At 37.8% G+C, this 18,509-nt stretch overlaps 1 long non-coding RNA gene across 2 annotated transcripts in view; it reads right to left on the reverse strand.

Moving 5' to 3' along the window:
* Positions 1-11,277: 11,277 nt before the first annotated feature.
* The window catches only part of LOC120530380, a 56,142-nt gene continuing 48,910 nt past the window's right edge, over positions 11,278-18,509 (reverse strand). For both annotated transcript variants that reach the window (XR_005633956.1, XR_005633957.1), the window contains exons 3-4: positions 18,115-18,220; positions 11,278-11,472 (exon numbers count right to left, since the gene is read on the reverse strand). This is a non-coding gene — a long non-coding RNA (uncharacterized LOC120530380). The remainder of the gene's footprint in view (positions 11,473-18,114; positions 18,221-18,509) is intronic.

Genomic DNA, 18,509 nt, shown 5'->3' on the forward strand with positions numbered 1-18,509 from the left:
TGAACTCAAATCTGCCTGCAGCCTTTTGAGCAGCACATACTGAACCCCACCATCATGTAGTCTTTTGTGCTACACTTACTAAAATGCACACACCCCAGCATTACACTCAATGAAATGCACAAGACTGCTGACCTTTAAAGTCTGTCGTAGTACTGCAATAAGTGAGATAAATTTGTCTGCAGTCTTCTGAACGGCACTTAACTGAAGCCCACCAACCTGTGGTCCTCTGAATTAATACACTGTACTCAATCAGACACACCACCTCTTCAGCTCTTACTGAAGAACACCATCTGCAAAGTCATGCACTGCTCTCACTCAAATGCACCAAGCATTGTATTTCTCTCAAATCCAGGCACTGCTCTCTGTGAAATGACCTTGTCTATTGTCCTCTAAACCCTAAACTTCATGCTCAAATGCTCCAAACCTGCAGTTCTTTGAAGTACACCAGCTTGCAGTCCCCTGCACATCTGCAGTGCACTCAGCCTCCATTCTCCAAGACTACGCCTACTGAAACAGAGCAACCTGCAATCCTCTCTACCACAATCAGTGAAGCACACCAGCCAGCTATCCGCTGGATCGCTTATACTGTGCTGTGAAATGCATGAACTTGCTCTATTCTCAGGCTGTGAGCTGCAATCACGACTGTGCATTGAGTCACTCAATGATATTTCTACTAAACCTTTATAGTTTTTGGAATTTGCAAATTGAATGCACAAGGACAATTTCTGAGACAGTAGTCAGGGGATATAATAGTAGAGCTGGATAAAAGACAGAGTAAATATAGTCTGTACAATTGGGCCCACTTCTCCCTGACGGCTGTGATCTAGATCCCCCCTTCTGCTACTGTTTTGCTGAGCTCTGTTTAGGAATCCGGAAGTGAGTCAGACATTCCTTTCAGCTCAGCTGAAGGTTTTTTTATTCCAGGGAGATCAGCTTTTTTTATGCAGGGCCTGCAATGATGAAGCTGGAATTCACATCTTCTATCTGGACTGTCACATTTGAGTAGGGTTTGGCTACAAACACCATGCAAGACTTTCTTGGTGCGACTGTGAGACTGAGATGTGTCTCCAAGGCCCATTACACTCTTGGCACAGTCACAACATGCCAGTAATTCTTCTACGGAGACAGTTTGCACATTGCAAAACGACAGTGACTCAGTGGCACAGCAATTGAGAATTCAGAGGCTGGATGTGGGCATTAGACAATGACGGGCTACTTGGACTGAAGAGCCACAAGTCTCTTCTATGATTGTCTAGAAAATGACTGTGCAACTAACCATTAGAAATTCAATCTTATTGGAATTGGCTTTTCCATGTTAACTGTCTGCGGTGGACTGGCGCCCTGCCCGGGGTTTGTTCCTGCCTTGCGCCCTGTGTTGGCTGGGATCGATTCCAGCAGACCCCCCCGTGACCCTGTAGTTAGGATATAGCAGGTTGGATAATGGATGGATGGATGGATGTTAACTGTTGATTACAAATGGTTAGGTAAGCATAAAACAAAAGTCTGAATTAGCGTAAGCCACCCTAATCCAGAGTGTTCATAAGAAATATGATTTACTTGATGATAAGTCCTGAGGTGGGCTGGTGCCCTACCCGGGACTTGTTCCTGCCTTGTGCCCTGTGCTCACTGGGATTGGCTCCAGCAGACCCCCATGACCCTGTGTTGGGATATAGCGGTTTGGATGATGACTGACTGACTGACTTGATGATAAACAAGAATAGTTGTTTCACATATTTGAAATATTAAAATATGTGCTTCACTTTAAATGTTTAAAGTTTACATTTTCTCGATTGTAGAAAAATATTTGTCATTCTTTACCCTCTCATGGAAGTCCCTCATAGAGAACATAGAGGGCTGTGTAGCTGCCGAAGTATAAGGCGAGATCAAGCATGGGTAAAACGCATGCCGAAAGAAATCTCTCAGTCCAAAAGTTTATTTTAGAAAATATTTACTGAAAGTTAAAAGCAAATAATCCACACAAGAATAAAGAAAAAAGTAGTTACACACGTAGAATAAAAGGCAAAAAATAGGAAAAATGTATCTTCTCTAAACTTAGCTTTTCTTGAGAAACTTGAGTTATTTCTGTACTTAAAAGTTCTTTACTTCTTCTTCTATACTTAAAGATTCTTAACTTCTTATATACCTAAAGATTCTTAGCTTCTTCTTCTGTACTCTTTAAGCATACGGCTTTGCACTTAAATAAGCTTGTTTTCTTAAGAGTTACTTCACACACAATCAAAAGGCACATAGGCATGGGGACGGGCACGGCCAGGCACCTTGTGACGGGCTACTCCAAGATGCCAAAAATTCCAATGTTCTCTTCAGCAGATTTCTTGGTTTTTTTTTGCCTTTTATTCTATTCAGATAGAAATAGCTAGAATATACCAATTTCACTCAATGTATGGGGGTTATAGGAACCTCCCATAGATTATGCTTTGTCATCTAGTAAAATATTTATGAATCTTATATAACTAGGAAAATAGCTCCTACACATCCGGCCCCTAATTGTTTATGCTAGGGCAGCAATCAATTAATTTAACATTACTTACTAAGAGCCTTCACTACTTTAATGAACTTAAACCAAACTTAAGAAACTTAAAACTTAAATTCTACTATAAAAACACAAACACTATTAAAAATTTAAGCATGCAAAAAGAAAAATTAATCATTTCAATCATTTGCTACTTCCTGGAGTAGGGACAGTTTGTTCACAGATCAGTCCAGTGTGCTGGTCTTGGTCTGTACACAAACTCTTTTCACTGCCCCTTTTGCATCTGGCATTGTCTTGATGATTTGACCCACTACCCAGGAGTTACATGGTGTAGCATCTTATAATTATGCCCACAATGTCCAATTTCTTTATGAAGTTGTTGCATAATGAGAGTAGCAATATGTGAATTCTTCTGAATGACTGCAGGGTGTTTTGCCTCTTCTGGCATAGCAGATTCACTGAGTCTTTCTCCAACTCTTAATATTCCTTCTTGCAGTATTGGGTCCAGTTTCATGATCTTACTACCTTTGTTTGCATGTTGATTTTTGTGCAAGGCTTTAACCTCCTCTGGGTAAGCTTTTATTTGGCTGAGGCGAATAAATTCGTCTTCTGCTTTAGGCAAGTCATCTAAAGACAGCGGCTTTTGTCTCATTGTTGATTTGTATTCCTTCATATGTTCTGTGATTCGTGTTTTTTGTCTTTCTGGGCTGTGTCCAAGTCTTACTTTTGTATCCAAGTCTTACTTTTGATGAAGCTTTCTATTGTTGATCCTCTTGATGCCTGATCCACAGGATTTTGTGCAGATTAGACATACCTCCATTGCGAGGGCTGTGTGTGCCCTCTTATCATTGCGATTCTGTTGGCAACAAAAGTTTTATAGCGTGCGATTGCACTGTACCTTAGTACTGTAGTGCTGTCAGTCCAAAAGATTGACTCTTGCAGGAGAATCTGTAGTTTTTGTTTTAACATTTTGTCCATTTTGACTGCTACCACTGCTGCTATAAGTTCTAACCTTAGTATAGTGACAGGTTTTAGTGTGCCACTCTTGATTTCCCAATTATAAATGAACAATGTCTCTTATTTTCTTTATTAGTCAGGAGGAGGTAGGAAACTGTGCCATACTCGTTTTCTGAAGCATCTCCAAAATAATGCATTTGTGCAGAAATTATTTGACCAAATCCAGGCAGTTTAATGCACCTGTTTACATTGTAATCCACCAGTAGCTGCAAATCTTCCATCCATTTTTTCCATTACCGGACATACTTAACCTCCACTTCTTGATCCAAAGCATATTTTTCTTTACACAGTTCTCTTAAAATAAGCTTAGCAGGCAATATGACTGGTGCTAGGAACCCAAGTGGGTCATAAATTAAACTGACCACTGACAGAATACCACATCTTGTAGCAGGCTTATCTTGCAGCTTTACCTGGAACTTGAAACTGTCAGTCTGTGTGCACCATTGAACTCCTAAGGCTCTTTCAACTGGTAACAAATCATGGCTTAAGTCTAAATCCTTTTGATCTATTGCCCTGTCTTCTTCTGGGATGGACAACAAGACTGCCCTGCTATTATTTATCCGTTCTGTAAGATAGCACAGGGCTTGAAGGTCTTTGGCCAATTTTATGGCTTGTTCTTCTGTAGCAACTGACTTTAAACAGTCATCAACATAGAAATTATGCAGCACTGTGTTAACTGCTTCCTCTGGAGCTTTGCCTCTTGCATCCTTTGTTGTTCTTCATAAGGCATAAGAGATACAACTGGGTGATGAAGTAGCACCAAAAAGATGCACTGTCATTTTGTATTCCTCTAGTTCATTGTTTAGATTACCTTCAGTCCACCACAGGAAACAAAGAAGATCTGTGTCTTCTTCTGGAACTTTCACTTGATAAAACATTGGTTTAATGTCTGCCATGAGAGCAATTGGTTCTTCTCTGAATCTTGTAAGAACTCCAATGAGTGTATTAGTTAAATCAGGTCCTTTCAGCACCCGTTCATTTAGAGAAAAGCCTCGGTAAGTGGCTGTACAGTCAAAAACCACTCTGATTTTATTTTTCTTTGGATGATATACTCCATGGTGGGGGATGTACCACACTCTTTCCCTTTCGAGGGTAAGCTGTTCATTGGGTACCTTGATTGCATATCCTTTGTCTAAAATGTTTTTCATTAAAATTTTGTAATCCTCATGGAATGTTGTAAGTTTTCTTTTAAATCCAATAGCACGTTGTTTGACAACATATCGATTGTTTGGCACTTTAAGTGTCTCATCTTTAAAGGGCATAGTGTCCATCCACTAGTCTTGCAGAGTCTATGCGCATGAATTTAATGTCCTCCTATGACATTTTCTCCTTTTCCTCACAACTGTGCTCTGGAAAGTCTGTATTGTATTGCTGGAGTAATATTTGTTCTACCTCCATTATTGTCACATGAATGACTGAACATCTTTGCAGTCTTTCTTTGTCTGAGCCCTTTATCAATTCATTAACAATCCACCCACAGAAAGTTTTCACAGCATAAAGTCCTTCACCTTCACTATGTATGATTTGCCATGGCTCCATGACTTTACAGGCATTTGTACTTAATAACAATAATATTAATAATAGAATTGTAATTACAATATTATTGCTTTGGTCAGTATTTATTTGGGACAGATGCACGTCTTTTAGATAAGACCATTTCTTGAAGTCTTCTTGTGTAGGGATGCTCTCCTTTTTCACTGGTACAGAGTTCAATGTGAACACTTCTGGTAAATCAAAAAATGTATTTTCCTCTATCCCACAGACTCGTAATTCCATTAAGATTGTACACTTAATAACTTTTGTGTATTTACTTTGCCTTTTTCTACAGTGCTGATGTAGATGTGAGACTTTCTTCCAGAAAGATTTAACTGCTCTTGCAAACTTTCTGTGCAAAATGTAACTGAGTCTTTTAGAGCATATGTTTCTACACATTTTACACTCATTTCAGACTTAACTTCAACTGGACGGCCCCAGTATCAGAACAAGTCTCTAGTGATTCCACAGAAATATGGGCTTCTTCTTTTCCGACTCAGTGTTCTCCTTTTTAGGAGGTGTGGCTTTATCGTCGGTGCCTTTTTCCTTATTCATATGCAGAATGTCTGGATGTAAATGCGAGCATAGTTGGCATGTAATCTTTTCTTCACAGTCTTGTCTAAGGCACTTAAAGCATAAGCCTTTAGATTTCTGAAAGTCAATTTTACTTTCATGAGTTAGTTTCTGAATTGCACTGCATTTGTTAAGATCATGATTTTCATTGCAAAAAAGACTTACTTGCTTACTGCTTATACATCCAGCTGTCTCCGCCTTTTTAACTGAGGTGTCTGTATCCATTTTTTCATAGGCAGCAGAAAAGTTTATAGCAAAACTGCTTTCTCTCAGGACACCTTTCGAAGTATACATCTCTTGATCAGTTTTGTCCTTAAAAAGGCAAAAAAAGGAAAAATGTATCTTCACTAAACTTAGCTTTTCTTGAGAAACTTTAGTTATTTCTGTACTTAAAAGTTCTTTACTTCTTCTTCTATATTTAAAGATTCTTAACTTCTTATATACTTAAAGATTCTTAGCTTCTTCTTCTGTACGCTTTAAGTGCATGGCTTTGCACTTAAATAATCACGTTTTCTTAACAGTTACTTCACACACACTCAAAAGGCCCAAAGGCACGGCCAGGCACCTTGTGACAGGCTACTCCGAGATGCCAAAAATCCAAACATTCTCTTCAGCAGATTTCTTGGGCGTTTTTTTTGCCTTTTATTCTATGTGTGTAACTACTTTTTTCTTTATTCTTGTGTGGATTATTTCCTTTTAACTTTCACAAAATATTTTTAAAAACAAACTTTTGGACTGAGAGATTTCTTTCAGCACGCATTTTACCTGTGCTTGATCTCACCTTATACTTCGGCGGCTACACTAAAGTTTAAAACCATATGCCCTCTACACCTCACACATGGCAAGCCTGGCCACTAACTGAAGGTTAATATTTAGTCAATAGCTAGAATATACCAATTTCACCCAATTTATGGGGGTTATAGGAACTTCCCATAGATTATGCTTTGTCATATAGTAAAATATTTATGAATCTTATATAACTAGGACTACTGTTGGTTGGCACCCTGCCTGGGATTGGATTCCTGCCTTGTGCCCTGTGTTGGCTGGGATTGGCTCCAGCAGACCCCCGTGACCCTGTGTTCGGATTCAACGGGTTGGAAAATGGATGGATGGATGAAATAGTCCAAACAATAACCCACATGCTTATGTTTGAAAATTCTCATTTTTAACCTTGTGAGAGAGGGCTAGGACCACTGGTAAAGAATCAGATATGCAAAATATTATATTCATGATCAGCAACCTTGAAATGGCATAAAATGACACTCCACCCCATTTTTTGAAGTTTTGTGAAAAGGTGTATTTGACCCCTCATATCCCGTTAGATGGTGAACCCCATTCCGATTATTTATACTGAAGATAACTTTTGGTTTACTCTTTATCATAGGGATATAATTTCCTGCACAAATATAGTCCAATAATAATAATTCTTTACATTTATACAGCACTTTTATAACTGCTCAAAGCAGTTTTCATAATGAGTGAGAAACTACTTCAACTACAATCAAAGTGCAGCATCCACCACCTGGATAATGCGATGGCAGCCATTTCTGCTCCAGTACACTCACCACACATTTACTATTAGGTGGTGAAGTGGTCAAAAAGAGAGCCAATTAGAGATAGGGGGATAATTAGGGTGTCAGAATGACAAGGCCATGGTGGACAATTTAGTCTGGATATCGATATTCCCTGCTCTGTACATAGGATGCCCAAGAATCTTTTATGACCATTGAGAGTCACAGCCTTGGTTTTATGCCTCATCTGAAGGACAACACTATTTTTACAGCACTGTGTTCCTATCACTGCACTGGGGCACTGCAATCCACATTCAGACCACAGGGTGAGCACCCCCTGCTGGCCTACCCAACATCTCTTCTAACAGCAACCCCAACTTTTCCAAGATGGTGTCCCAGGTAAGTACTTTCCAGGCCTGAACATGCTTAGCTTCAGGTTGATGACCGCTTTTGAAATGAAATGACCTAAAAATGTGAATTCTTTGCGTTTAGAGAGCCAAAAAACCTGAGAGCTTGCATAACTAGACATTAAGATGAATTGATTGGTATGTCATATGATGGGTTTTCTTATTTTCTTGTGAGTCAGGAGAGAAAAAAAAAAACTGATTTCAGAGCATTCATAGGTAATTCTTATAAACAAAAAAATGAAAAGGAATTTTAAAAAGGCTTTTGGGTTTGCTTTTATTTCAATCAATCACTCTTTATTTTATATGGCACTATTAATGTTGTTGTATAAGAAGGGGTACTCCTGAGTCATCCCCAAACCCCCCAAAAATACAGAATGAGAGGGCATTTTATTAATTGATTACAATTAATTAAAGATTCCAGTCATAGTGAGCACAAAACACAACAATGGTAAAATAATGACAACCTATACTCCCTTTGGCAACAGCCAATTAGCTAATTAGATCGCATTTGCACCTATGTGTCCATCATACTATATCTGTTTTAATAAAATATTTGAAAAGATGCAAGTAAAGATCTGAGAAATATTAACCTACTCTGGGCCATCAAACATGTTGATGATGCTCTCAGAAACTGAAAAAAATGAGAATAAGAGCACTAAGAAGCCATCAAATTAAGCAACGTGTCTCAATAAAAGCAAAAATTGGCTTCTAATTTTGAAACTGGTTGGAACAAAAATGTTGGGCCTCCAGGAACTGAGTGTGAGGCGAATGGGTTAGTTGGTCATCACTTGGCACTCTTTACAACCCATTATTGTTAAATGAAAGGATGAAGTGTTCTGAATCTTAAAATGCACATCACTTAAAATGAAGCAAAAAGGTATAGATTCTGGATGTAGCAGTAATTGGTTACTAATTAAGAAATGGCTGAAATGAAAACCTAGAGCCACTGAGGCCCTCCACTATCTGAGTTTGACACCCCTGCCCTAGGGTCCACCTACTGTTGTGTTTGGGTTGGATACAGAGAGGAGTCCAGGTGGACAAGACTTCAATGTGACAGCGACAGAGATGCAAAAATGAAGCAGGGCTCAGTACACACAGGACCGCTTTTATCTTTCACTAAAACCACAATCCTAACCAGATGTCACAACTAATTAAAATCAAAACTAGAATTGTTTTCTTACTTTTTGATCACTAGTTTTTTGGGGTATTTACATGTCAAGGTCTTGGAGGCATCTCACTGTGTGCAGCCTTGAATTCATGCATCCTTAAGTGAAGAAAGTACACGACCAGCAACTAAAGCACTTTTTAACCACATGCTGGTGGCATCCACATAGGTGGAGTTTAAGTGGTTTCCAGGGTGCCCCAACCACCCCCCAAATCAGCAGATGCACTATGTTACTAAAATAAGCCCTAAATAAAGGGTATTTTTTCTCCATTTTTTTTAAGGACGCAGTTAATGTAAATATGTAAATACTATAATCCATCCTGCCCAAAATAACTCTCTCTTGCAGGTTGCTTATCCTTAAAACAGATTCAGAAATAGTCTATACACTTTCAATTACAGGTTATTTTATTGTTTCATATTTAGCTTGAGAGAGATCATTTCAGCTTGTACGTTTTGTCTGCAGTGTTTTCCAAAAGCCACCCCTATCATACAAAACTGATCCTCAGTAGTCAGCCTGATGCTTACGCCTGCCTGTGCAAACAGCAGTGTGGCGGTCTGAGCAAATCTTCATCACATGTCACACATACCATAGTGACAAAATATTTAAAAACAAAAATGTGAGCACTGCCTCTTTGATGGAGCAAAAATAACAGAAAAATGCTCCCACTTTTAAATCTGTTAACTAGGTCGCAACAAATATTACGCTTTGTGTATATTTCTTAACTTATTAAAATACGAAAGTGCTAATTTTGTTACAATTAAAATATGTAGGCACACATTTTAAAAAGCAGTGTTGTTCTTTCTTTTAAATACTGTTAAAAGTATTTGTGTACTTTTTCATGATTTCAGAGTTTGAAATGTGTTCACGTAAGTTGACTTATTTCATACAGTACATTTATATTATGAACAATCTGCCATATTTGACTTGGGATGTGATGTAAATATGTAGAAGTACAGTTCAGATTTAATAATATAATTATTTGTTATGGTTCATTTGCATTCCCCAAGCATAAATATTAAACCATGCAATGAGCAGTTAAGATCAAGAAAACGAAAGTGATAAAATGGTGACACAATGATGTGAATGTGATAATGATAAAATAATCTGCTATATAATAAAACACTAAGGTTTGTGTGTCTTATCCCTCAGAGCAAGTATTATTATGTTCTTTGATGTTTCTTGGCATTCTTGACCTTTTGCAATGTTTAATAGGATTGTGTTTTCTGGATTTTGTATTGAGACCTTGTTTCCTTAGGATTGCTTTTTTTGCCATCTTTTGCTCATTAGAACAATCCATATGATAACAGGCCATTTAGCTCAATAAAGCTCGTCAGTCCTATTAACTTAATTTTTCTGTGAAAACATCAAGTCTAGCATTGAAAGTCCCTGAAGTCCTGCAGTCTACCACACTACTTTGGTGCTCTGTGTGAAAACAACTTCCTAATATTTGAGCATTTTGCTTAAATATTAGGATTTTGTACAATAAATCCTTTATTTATAAGTATCTCTTGTCGGCCTTGTTCATAAAAGCTGAAGGTTTTTGGTTATATTTCTGGTGGGGACTTTGCTATATTTTGGAACATTTCTGATTATTTTGCCTAGCTGCCCACTTTTGGAGTGTGTTAGGCCAGAAACCTGCAGTTAGCAGTTTTGAGGATAGCTGGATTTGATGTGAGTCTCCTTGGGCAAGTTGGTTGAGTTAAGGCCCTGGCTTTATGGTATTTTGCTGCCTTTAGGACTCCATATCATAACAGTACTCAAAAAACATAGGCAAAAAATTGTATGCCTGAGAGATAGCAAAGAAAGAATCACATTTGTGTTTTGAAAAGTTATCCAACAACTCAGATAGAAAATGATTACCAGTGTCAAACTTTTAACCTGTCAGAAATTGATGACAGGTCACAATCTCTGAGACCAAACCATCAACAGCCAGGAAGCCATATCTTGATGATGGGCTCACAAAATAGTGGCCCCCATAACTGAAAAAAGTGACATCAGAATAATACAAAATATTTTCAGCAATGCTAAATAAATTTTTAATGTATAAAAAAAACCCAAATATTTGAAACCCTCATAGTCCATATCCTAATATGGGATGATTAAAGAGCAGAAATTTTTGAAAGAGAAGGCTATGAAAAACTAAGAACAAAACCAAAATTATAACACAAGGCTATTAACATCATAGTAATAGTACCATAGAGCAGCCTGCAGAATATTTTTGCCAATCTATAAAAATCTGGGAATTCTCGGGTTATGGTTTTAGCCATTGTAAACACTTTTCAGAAAACATCATGTTCTGTCCTATATGTTAGGTTTACACATAAACAAACAAAGAAACTTGAATCTTCTATCCGACTTTAAAGGTTCTAAAACCATTCTATTGAGTCATAACCCCTAAAACTATTTGCACAGAACTCCAAGGGGACCTGGTCTAATATTGTAAATCTGGATGCTAGTCAGCAGGATTTCTACTGGACGGAGCAGGTAGACCTAACTACAGTTATGTCAGCTCTTACAATAAAGGTCCAGGCATTGCGGGTGTAGGTAGGAGAGTATGCCACTGTCACAATAAGACCAAAAACATCATAACCGTTTAATTGTAAAAAGATTTCAACAAAACAAAATAAATGTATATCTTTTAAGATGGGAGTTGATGATAGACTGCCTCAAGATGGCAGAGGAGCCAGTTTTAAGGGCTGAAAAGTGTAAGGTGGGTTCAGGAGACCGGAAACCAAAAGTGACGTCATCAGTGGTTGGACCATGGATCATCTTTTCTGCAAAGGAAAGAAGAGAAGCGGTATTAAGTGATGGCAGCAGTCCCTTTTTCAGAGTGTAATTACAACCAGTTGAGCCTGAAGTTCTCCCCCACTCACACGTCTGTGATAATGTATATAAAAGTTTTTTCACTGCAGGAGTTCCAAGTTTAAGTTTATTGTCAGGTGTACATAATACATTAAGATTCTTACTTACACGTCTACCACAGACTAGTGGGATTTGTAAAGTAGCAACAAAAAATAAATAGAATACTTACAGCTACGAAAGGTGTTTCAACTAAGTACTGGCCAAAAGGGTCTGAATACTTGTGTCAAAGTTTTATTCCAGTCTTTTTTTTTTATTAATTTGCAAAAATACCTAAAATACTTTTTTGCTTCGTCATTCTGGGGAATTCAGTGTAGCTAAATGTGGGAAAAAATCAATTTAAAAGATTTTAGCACAAGGCTACAACATAGCAAATTGTGAAGAAAGGGAAGAAGTCTGAATACTTTCTGATTGCACTGTACAGTATATACAACAATATGCATAAAATGCAATATAAAATATAATTATATAGGCTTACTGGGATAGGCTCCTTCTTACCTATAACTCTGCCCTGGATAAGCGGGTTAAGAAGATGGATGGATGGATGTACAATATATGCAAGATCATGTGCCATATTTGTTATTTGACTGACTGTTTAATAGCCTTTTGATCTGTGGTTAATACCTGTCGCTGCATCTACTGGTGCAAGTGCCAATGGCCCTGTACTGGGTGCCTTTCTAAGGCCGTGAATGCGTGCATATGTCCTGAAATGAAGGTAGCTGAGTGCTGGTACTACTCTTCACCACACTCTGCAGTGCTTTATGATCTTGTAGGTGTTACACCAGCATGCCATGCAGATAATGTAGTTCAGAGTACATTTTTATTGGTCAATCGATGTTTTGTTTATGATATGCCTGTCTTAATGGAGTCAATCCAAAAGTGTTCTACATCTAAACTAGAAGACACTTTTTACAAAGATACAGTATATATTTTTATAACTATTGGCAATGTGGTCTAGCAGTTCAGACGATGGAATGGTTTAGCCGCCACCTATGACTCACCGTGTGCAAATAATTTAAACCGCTTCTATTACAATCATATAAAAATCTGCAAACAATTGACCTTGTGATTACTTACTGATGCTGATGCTTTCATCCAAAGTGACTTATTGTGATTTGTAAGTCACTCTGGATAAAAACATCAACTAAGGAAATGTTAAAACTTGAAAGTTGTGAAAGTCTAAACCTATCTAGGATCTAGTAATGTCACGTTCAGCTAATTTGTTATTAGGTTTGACTCCAGCAGACCCCCGTGACCCTGTGTTAGGATATAGTGGGTTGGATAATGGATGGATGGATGCCTGCCAGATTCTGCAGATGTCAGTTGCTCATCAGTTGATGCAGCCACGTTTATTGAGAGGTGATGCATGCAGTCTAATGACTAAAATGTCCCGACCTGAACACTGTCTGGGTATGTTTACACAACCACACCCCCCACAACATTCACTGGGACTTCTTTTAAATACTCCTGTTTTCTGTTACTGTATATCCCAAAGGTCTGTGTGTTTGTTTTATGCATTGGCTGGATAAGAATGTGGGCGAGTGCATGAGTATGCCCTGTGTTGTAATGAGATTTCCTAATTATTTTTGAATATGAAGAGCATGTGCCATACAAGGAAGTGATGATCAAAAGAAATACTTCAAGTGTTAAAATAAACAGAAGATTACACAAACACTACCTGCCTTACTGGGCATCATTACAAAGACTGACATCTGTCTGTTAGATGGAGTTGTTACCTGCTAATCCAACAATGAAAAACCACAGGGCTTCAAGCATAAATCAGCCTCAAACTCACCTTCATGTCTCTCTCTTATCTGTGGCTGGACTACCTCAATACCAAACAAGAGTCTATCTAACTCATCCTCCAAGCTCAAGGGTTCTTTGGCAAGGGGTGGTTTGAAGCTTAGATTTAGTTACTTTTGGAGCAATCCCTTGAGTCACCACAGTCAGCAATGTCTCTTAAAAATTGGGAGACCAACTGTCCAGAACTCATTCCAGAGGAATTCTTGAGCCCCACTAAACAATTGATAGTCAAGCACCAAGAAGTTCCTGCCATCAATAGCATACAACAGGGCCTCATGGGCATCTTGTGGGAGCTCTCTGCTACCACCTCATAGTTTGGGGTTACTTACCTGAGCTTCTGCCCATCTTCTTGACCTTTCTTTTACTGTGGTGGTCACTAAGTAATTTCAATGAAGTGTAAATATTGGCCAATAGGACCTGTTTATTTACACTAGCGCTTAAAAGGCTTTTCAGTTACCAGCGACTTCTTCATATCAAATACAAACCTCGCTGGGCCCATCCACTGTTGTGTGCCTGCTCTATGCCAGTGCTGCACGTTACTAGCTGAACAAGCTCACCCTAACGTGCTGGGGTTTTTTCATCTTTTTTGCTAGATAATTTTAACTTAATACACAACATTTAGCATTTTTAATCATCAATACTTAAACTCTTTAAGAACCTACATAGTACATTCATACATTCTCAAAAGCATTTAATCCAACAATAATTCAAAGTGGTTTAGGGGTCATTCAGTTATAATTTTTTTCAAATTTGTATACGATTGGAGTAAGAAACAATTTAAGTGACCTGCTCGTTGTTGCACATACAGCGCAAATGGAAGATGGGCCACTTGAAAGAATGAGGTGCTGTCACGTGTGTTTTAAGCACAATGACTCTGATAGGTTTTAATGCATCATCATCTCAAAAGTGGATCAAGAATAAGTCACCATCAAAAAAAAAAAATTGTCCAGCTAGTGGTCCAGTGGTTAAGAAGAGACTGTTGAGGAAAGTGGCCAATGAAGCCTGACATGAAGTTTGACAGGAGCGCCGCATTTAGTCAGCTTATTCATGAATACAACAGTGATACTAAAAATGGCCAGTCCGAATACACAACATTTTAACACAGCTTGGCAAGTCCGTCAGTGAAAAATACAAGAACATGCAGCTGCAACTGGCTGAGTAGCACAAACCATGCAAATGGAAAAAATATTGACTGATATAATGAATCCTGCTTCCTGCTAAATTAAGAATATCTAGTTATTACAAAAACCCCTTGAGTCCAAGGATCTTCCTGATTAGGTGCCAAAAATGCTGGCTGGCAGAATATTAATGTGTGTCATGTTTCTTGGCCCAAATTAGTACCTTGATATGAACAAAGAAACATGTGAATGCCAGATGATTTCTGAACATTGTAGGCCATCATGTGCATCTTTTCATGGCAGCATACAATTGAGAATGAATCTTCAGGCAGATAGTGTGCCATGCCATAAACTAGGATAGTTCTGGAACAGTCCCACAACTTGGATGATCTCAGACCAGGCTCCCTAGACAGGCCCAAAAATCAGTAGAGTGATATGGAATGAGCTATTTGGAATAAAGATCCACGACTAGTTAATTTACAACAACTGTGGGATACCTTAATGTTTTTTTGAGCCAACATCCCTTTGGCAGACTTTTGATCTTTATTAACTCCATGTTTGATGAATTTAGGTTTTTTCCAAGTGCAAACAAGAGAATGACTCATTTTTGGGGAATAGAACCTAATAACGTTGTCACTAAATGTATGTGGAATATGCTCTGAGTAATGTATTTTGCTTTAGGAATAGTTTAAAACATGAATTGTGCTATTTAAAAATGAAGCAAATTCTTCATAGCATATTTTATTGTGAGCATATTTCCATGAGCTGAATAAACAGACAGGAACACTTCTGATAAAGGGGTCTGGATTACATTGAAACATTAGAAAAATTGTGCTGAGAACAGGCAATTGTGCCTCACAAGCTTATCCATCCTATTCATCTGTATTGCCCAAAATAATATCGAGTCAGGATTTGAGGATTCATAAAGACCTACTCCCCACCGCACCACTTACTAATCTATTCCATCATATGGATCTTTGCACAGAGAAAAACATTATAGTGTTTGTGCAAAATCTGCCCTCAACAAATTTCAAGTTGTTTCCTTGTGTTCCTGTTGCAGAATTTATTTTTAAGTAACAGCTGGAATCTACTATGCTAATTCCTTTCATAATTTTAAATACTTCAGCTATGTTCCCTCATAATTTCCAGTTTTTAGACTGGAAAGGTTCAGATCTTTTCATCTTTCCTCATAGCTTCTACCTCTTAGTCTTGGAATCCACTTAGTTGCTCTTCTGTGGCCTTTCTCTAGCGCTGCTATATATTTTTTTCGTAAAATGGAGACCAAAATTGTACACATTACTCTAGGCAAGGCCTCGCTAATGTTTTATATAACTTATAGGTAATTTTCCTTGACTTGTACTCCACATATTGTGATGTATAACCTAACATCCTATTAGCTTTCTCAATCACTTCATACACTGTCTGGACAGTAATGAGTCCACTATGATTCGTATGTCCTTCTCATAATGTGTACTTTCAGGTTTCAGAGCTTCCATTGTTCATTCAGATGTAACACTTTTACTATGGGTAATATTTTACATTTACTTACAATAAATTTAATCTGCCACAAATTTTCCCAAGCTAGAATGCTCTCCTCTTTTAAGTCAGTGGGAAACTGATGTGTTATATTATTTAAAATTGGAAAAAATCAAATACTCAGTTAGAGGATCTGTGCAGACTTTTTTCAAAACATGGCAGGATCTAATCAGTAATATTTTGAAATGATTTTATAAAGCACAGAGAATTTGTTGATTTAGGTATTTTTAAAAGCCTTAAATTTTACACCGTTTGGCTTGCTCTCTCTCTCAAGGGTGGGGATCGATCTGTTCTTAGCATAATTCTTCTTTTTTTTTTTTTTTGTAAAAACTTGATTGCTATGTATTGATTGTAATAAAATTAATAAATAAATAAAAAAAAAAAAAAAAAAAGAATGCTGTCAAAGTTACTCTGTAATGCATTAGTTTGCAATCATTTGGAACGTAAGACATGGTGAACATAGTAAAGGTGCTATTTACAGGTACAGTACATAAAATATACTGTATTATTGTTGTTACTACAAGGTAACAGACTCAGACCCACTTAATCTAATTTAGTGTTGCAGAAGCCTGCCCTGGTAGCACTGGGAGTACAGCAGCAAATGGCCATGAATAGGATGCCAGTCCATCACAGGGCATACTTACAGACTTGGACCAATTTGGAATCACCAACTAACCTAACTGGCAAAGCTGGAGTACTCAGAAGAAACAAAGGGAGACCATGCAGACTCCACACAGACTGGGATTTGAACCCAAGACATGGGATCCATGAAGCCACACCACTAGAATATCATCTTATTATTACTGTTATTATATTCATCATCATTATCATCATCATCTAAACAGGACAAAGTGGCAGCCACTGAAATTTATTGCAGGGTAGGCGGCTACGCATCATCCTACTTACAACTTTAAAGGCACATCAAATTACAAAAACGAATGTACTTCAATTTCAAAGCAATAAAATCAATATGTAAATGTGTATTTATAAAGCTGATTTAAAACAGATACATGTCATCCAGCATTAAGTACAGCATTAAGAGAGCATAAAGAAAACAAAGCATAAACTCAGCACATGGTCAGAACATAAAATTTCAATATAAACAATTACACCCCAGTCACAAGACAATTTAACCTGATTCAGAAGATACTGAAAAAGAGGAAATCTTAAGGCTGGACTCAAAAAACGTGAATGATGTTAAAAATTGTATTTCTAAGGGTATGGTATTTCAAAGTTGAGGGGTTGCAATGGTAAAAGCTCAACCAGGCTCGAGGCACAAAGAGCAGAAGCTGATTTGAAGACCTGAGTGAAAGTGACACAATTTGTGGTTGGAGCAGATCAACGGTATACAAAGGTGTCAAACCATTGGCAGCTTTAAAAAGCCAACAAAAAGACCTTCAACTGTATCCTAAAATTACCTGGAAGCCAGTGCAATGATACTAAGAATGGAATGATATGTTCCCTCTTTCAAGTGCTGGTCAGCAACCATGTAGCTGCATTTTGAACCAATTGTAGGTGTGACAGAGCTGACTGGCTCACACCTTCATAACCGGAATTACAGAAATTTAAACAAGAAATAATAAAAAGTGCATATTTTTTAGGTTAGTATGAGAGACAAATTATTTTGTTTTACTTTTTATCCTTAGATGAAAAAACTGCTGAATTGATCTGGTTTTGAAAATTAAGGTCAAGATCAAAAACAACACCTAGCTTCCTATCTTGTAAATAAAGAGCCAAACAATTGAGAGCAATACTGGTGTCCACCAAATACAATAACTTCTGTCTTGTCATCATTCAGCTTCAGGTAATTATTATTCAATCACAGTTTGACACACTCTATGTAATTTGTAATTTTATAGATGTCACATATCTATAGGATTCAAAGACAGATACAGTATATCTGGGTATTATCAGCATGACAATGATATGAAATATTGTACAGTGAGCAGCACATTGGTGCTGAGCTTAATGCTGCTCTGCCACAACACTATGGGTGTGAATCTGAAGTGAGCTTACTTGGTCTCCCTATGCCTGCTTGTTAATTTTATTTTGTCATTTTTAATTTTATTTTATCCTAGTCCAAATCCCTTAAGGTCTTACCCAGTATGAGCTTGAGTGGGTGATGCCCTGCAATGTCCTGGCACCACGTGCTGTGCTTATTCTTCATTTATTTCCAGTGCTTCAGCTACAAAACATGGCCTTCAACCTGAAAAATGGTTAAAAGAAAAATTAATGTTATACATGCTGTTGACTTTGCGTATAACTGGGACAATAGTGGCGTTAAAATGTGATCACTACGTAAGTGACAGTTATGTTGAGGGACCACAACTAATTCCGACAACGCAGAACTCAGAGTAGGACCCATCCCCAGACGGGAGGCCTCTTCATCACGGGGAATACTGGGTTAATTTGGAGTTGCAAGAGAATTTGATATTGTTTTGTGCGATCAAAAAGTTCTTCTTGAATGAAGATCGAATCTAATAGCTGCTGTGTTT

The sequence above is a fragment of the Polypterus senegalus genome, chromosome 1 (assembly GCF_016835505.1).
Source record: "Polypterus senegalus isolate Bchr_013 chromosome 1, ASM1683550v1, whole genome shotgun sequence".
Taxonomy (NCBI): domain Eukaryota; kingdom Metazoa; phylum Chordata; class Cladistia; order Polypteriformes; family Polypteridae; genus Polypterus; species Polypterus senegalus.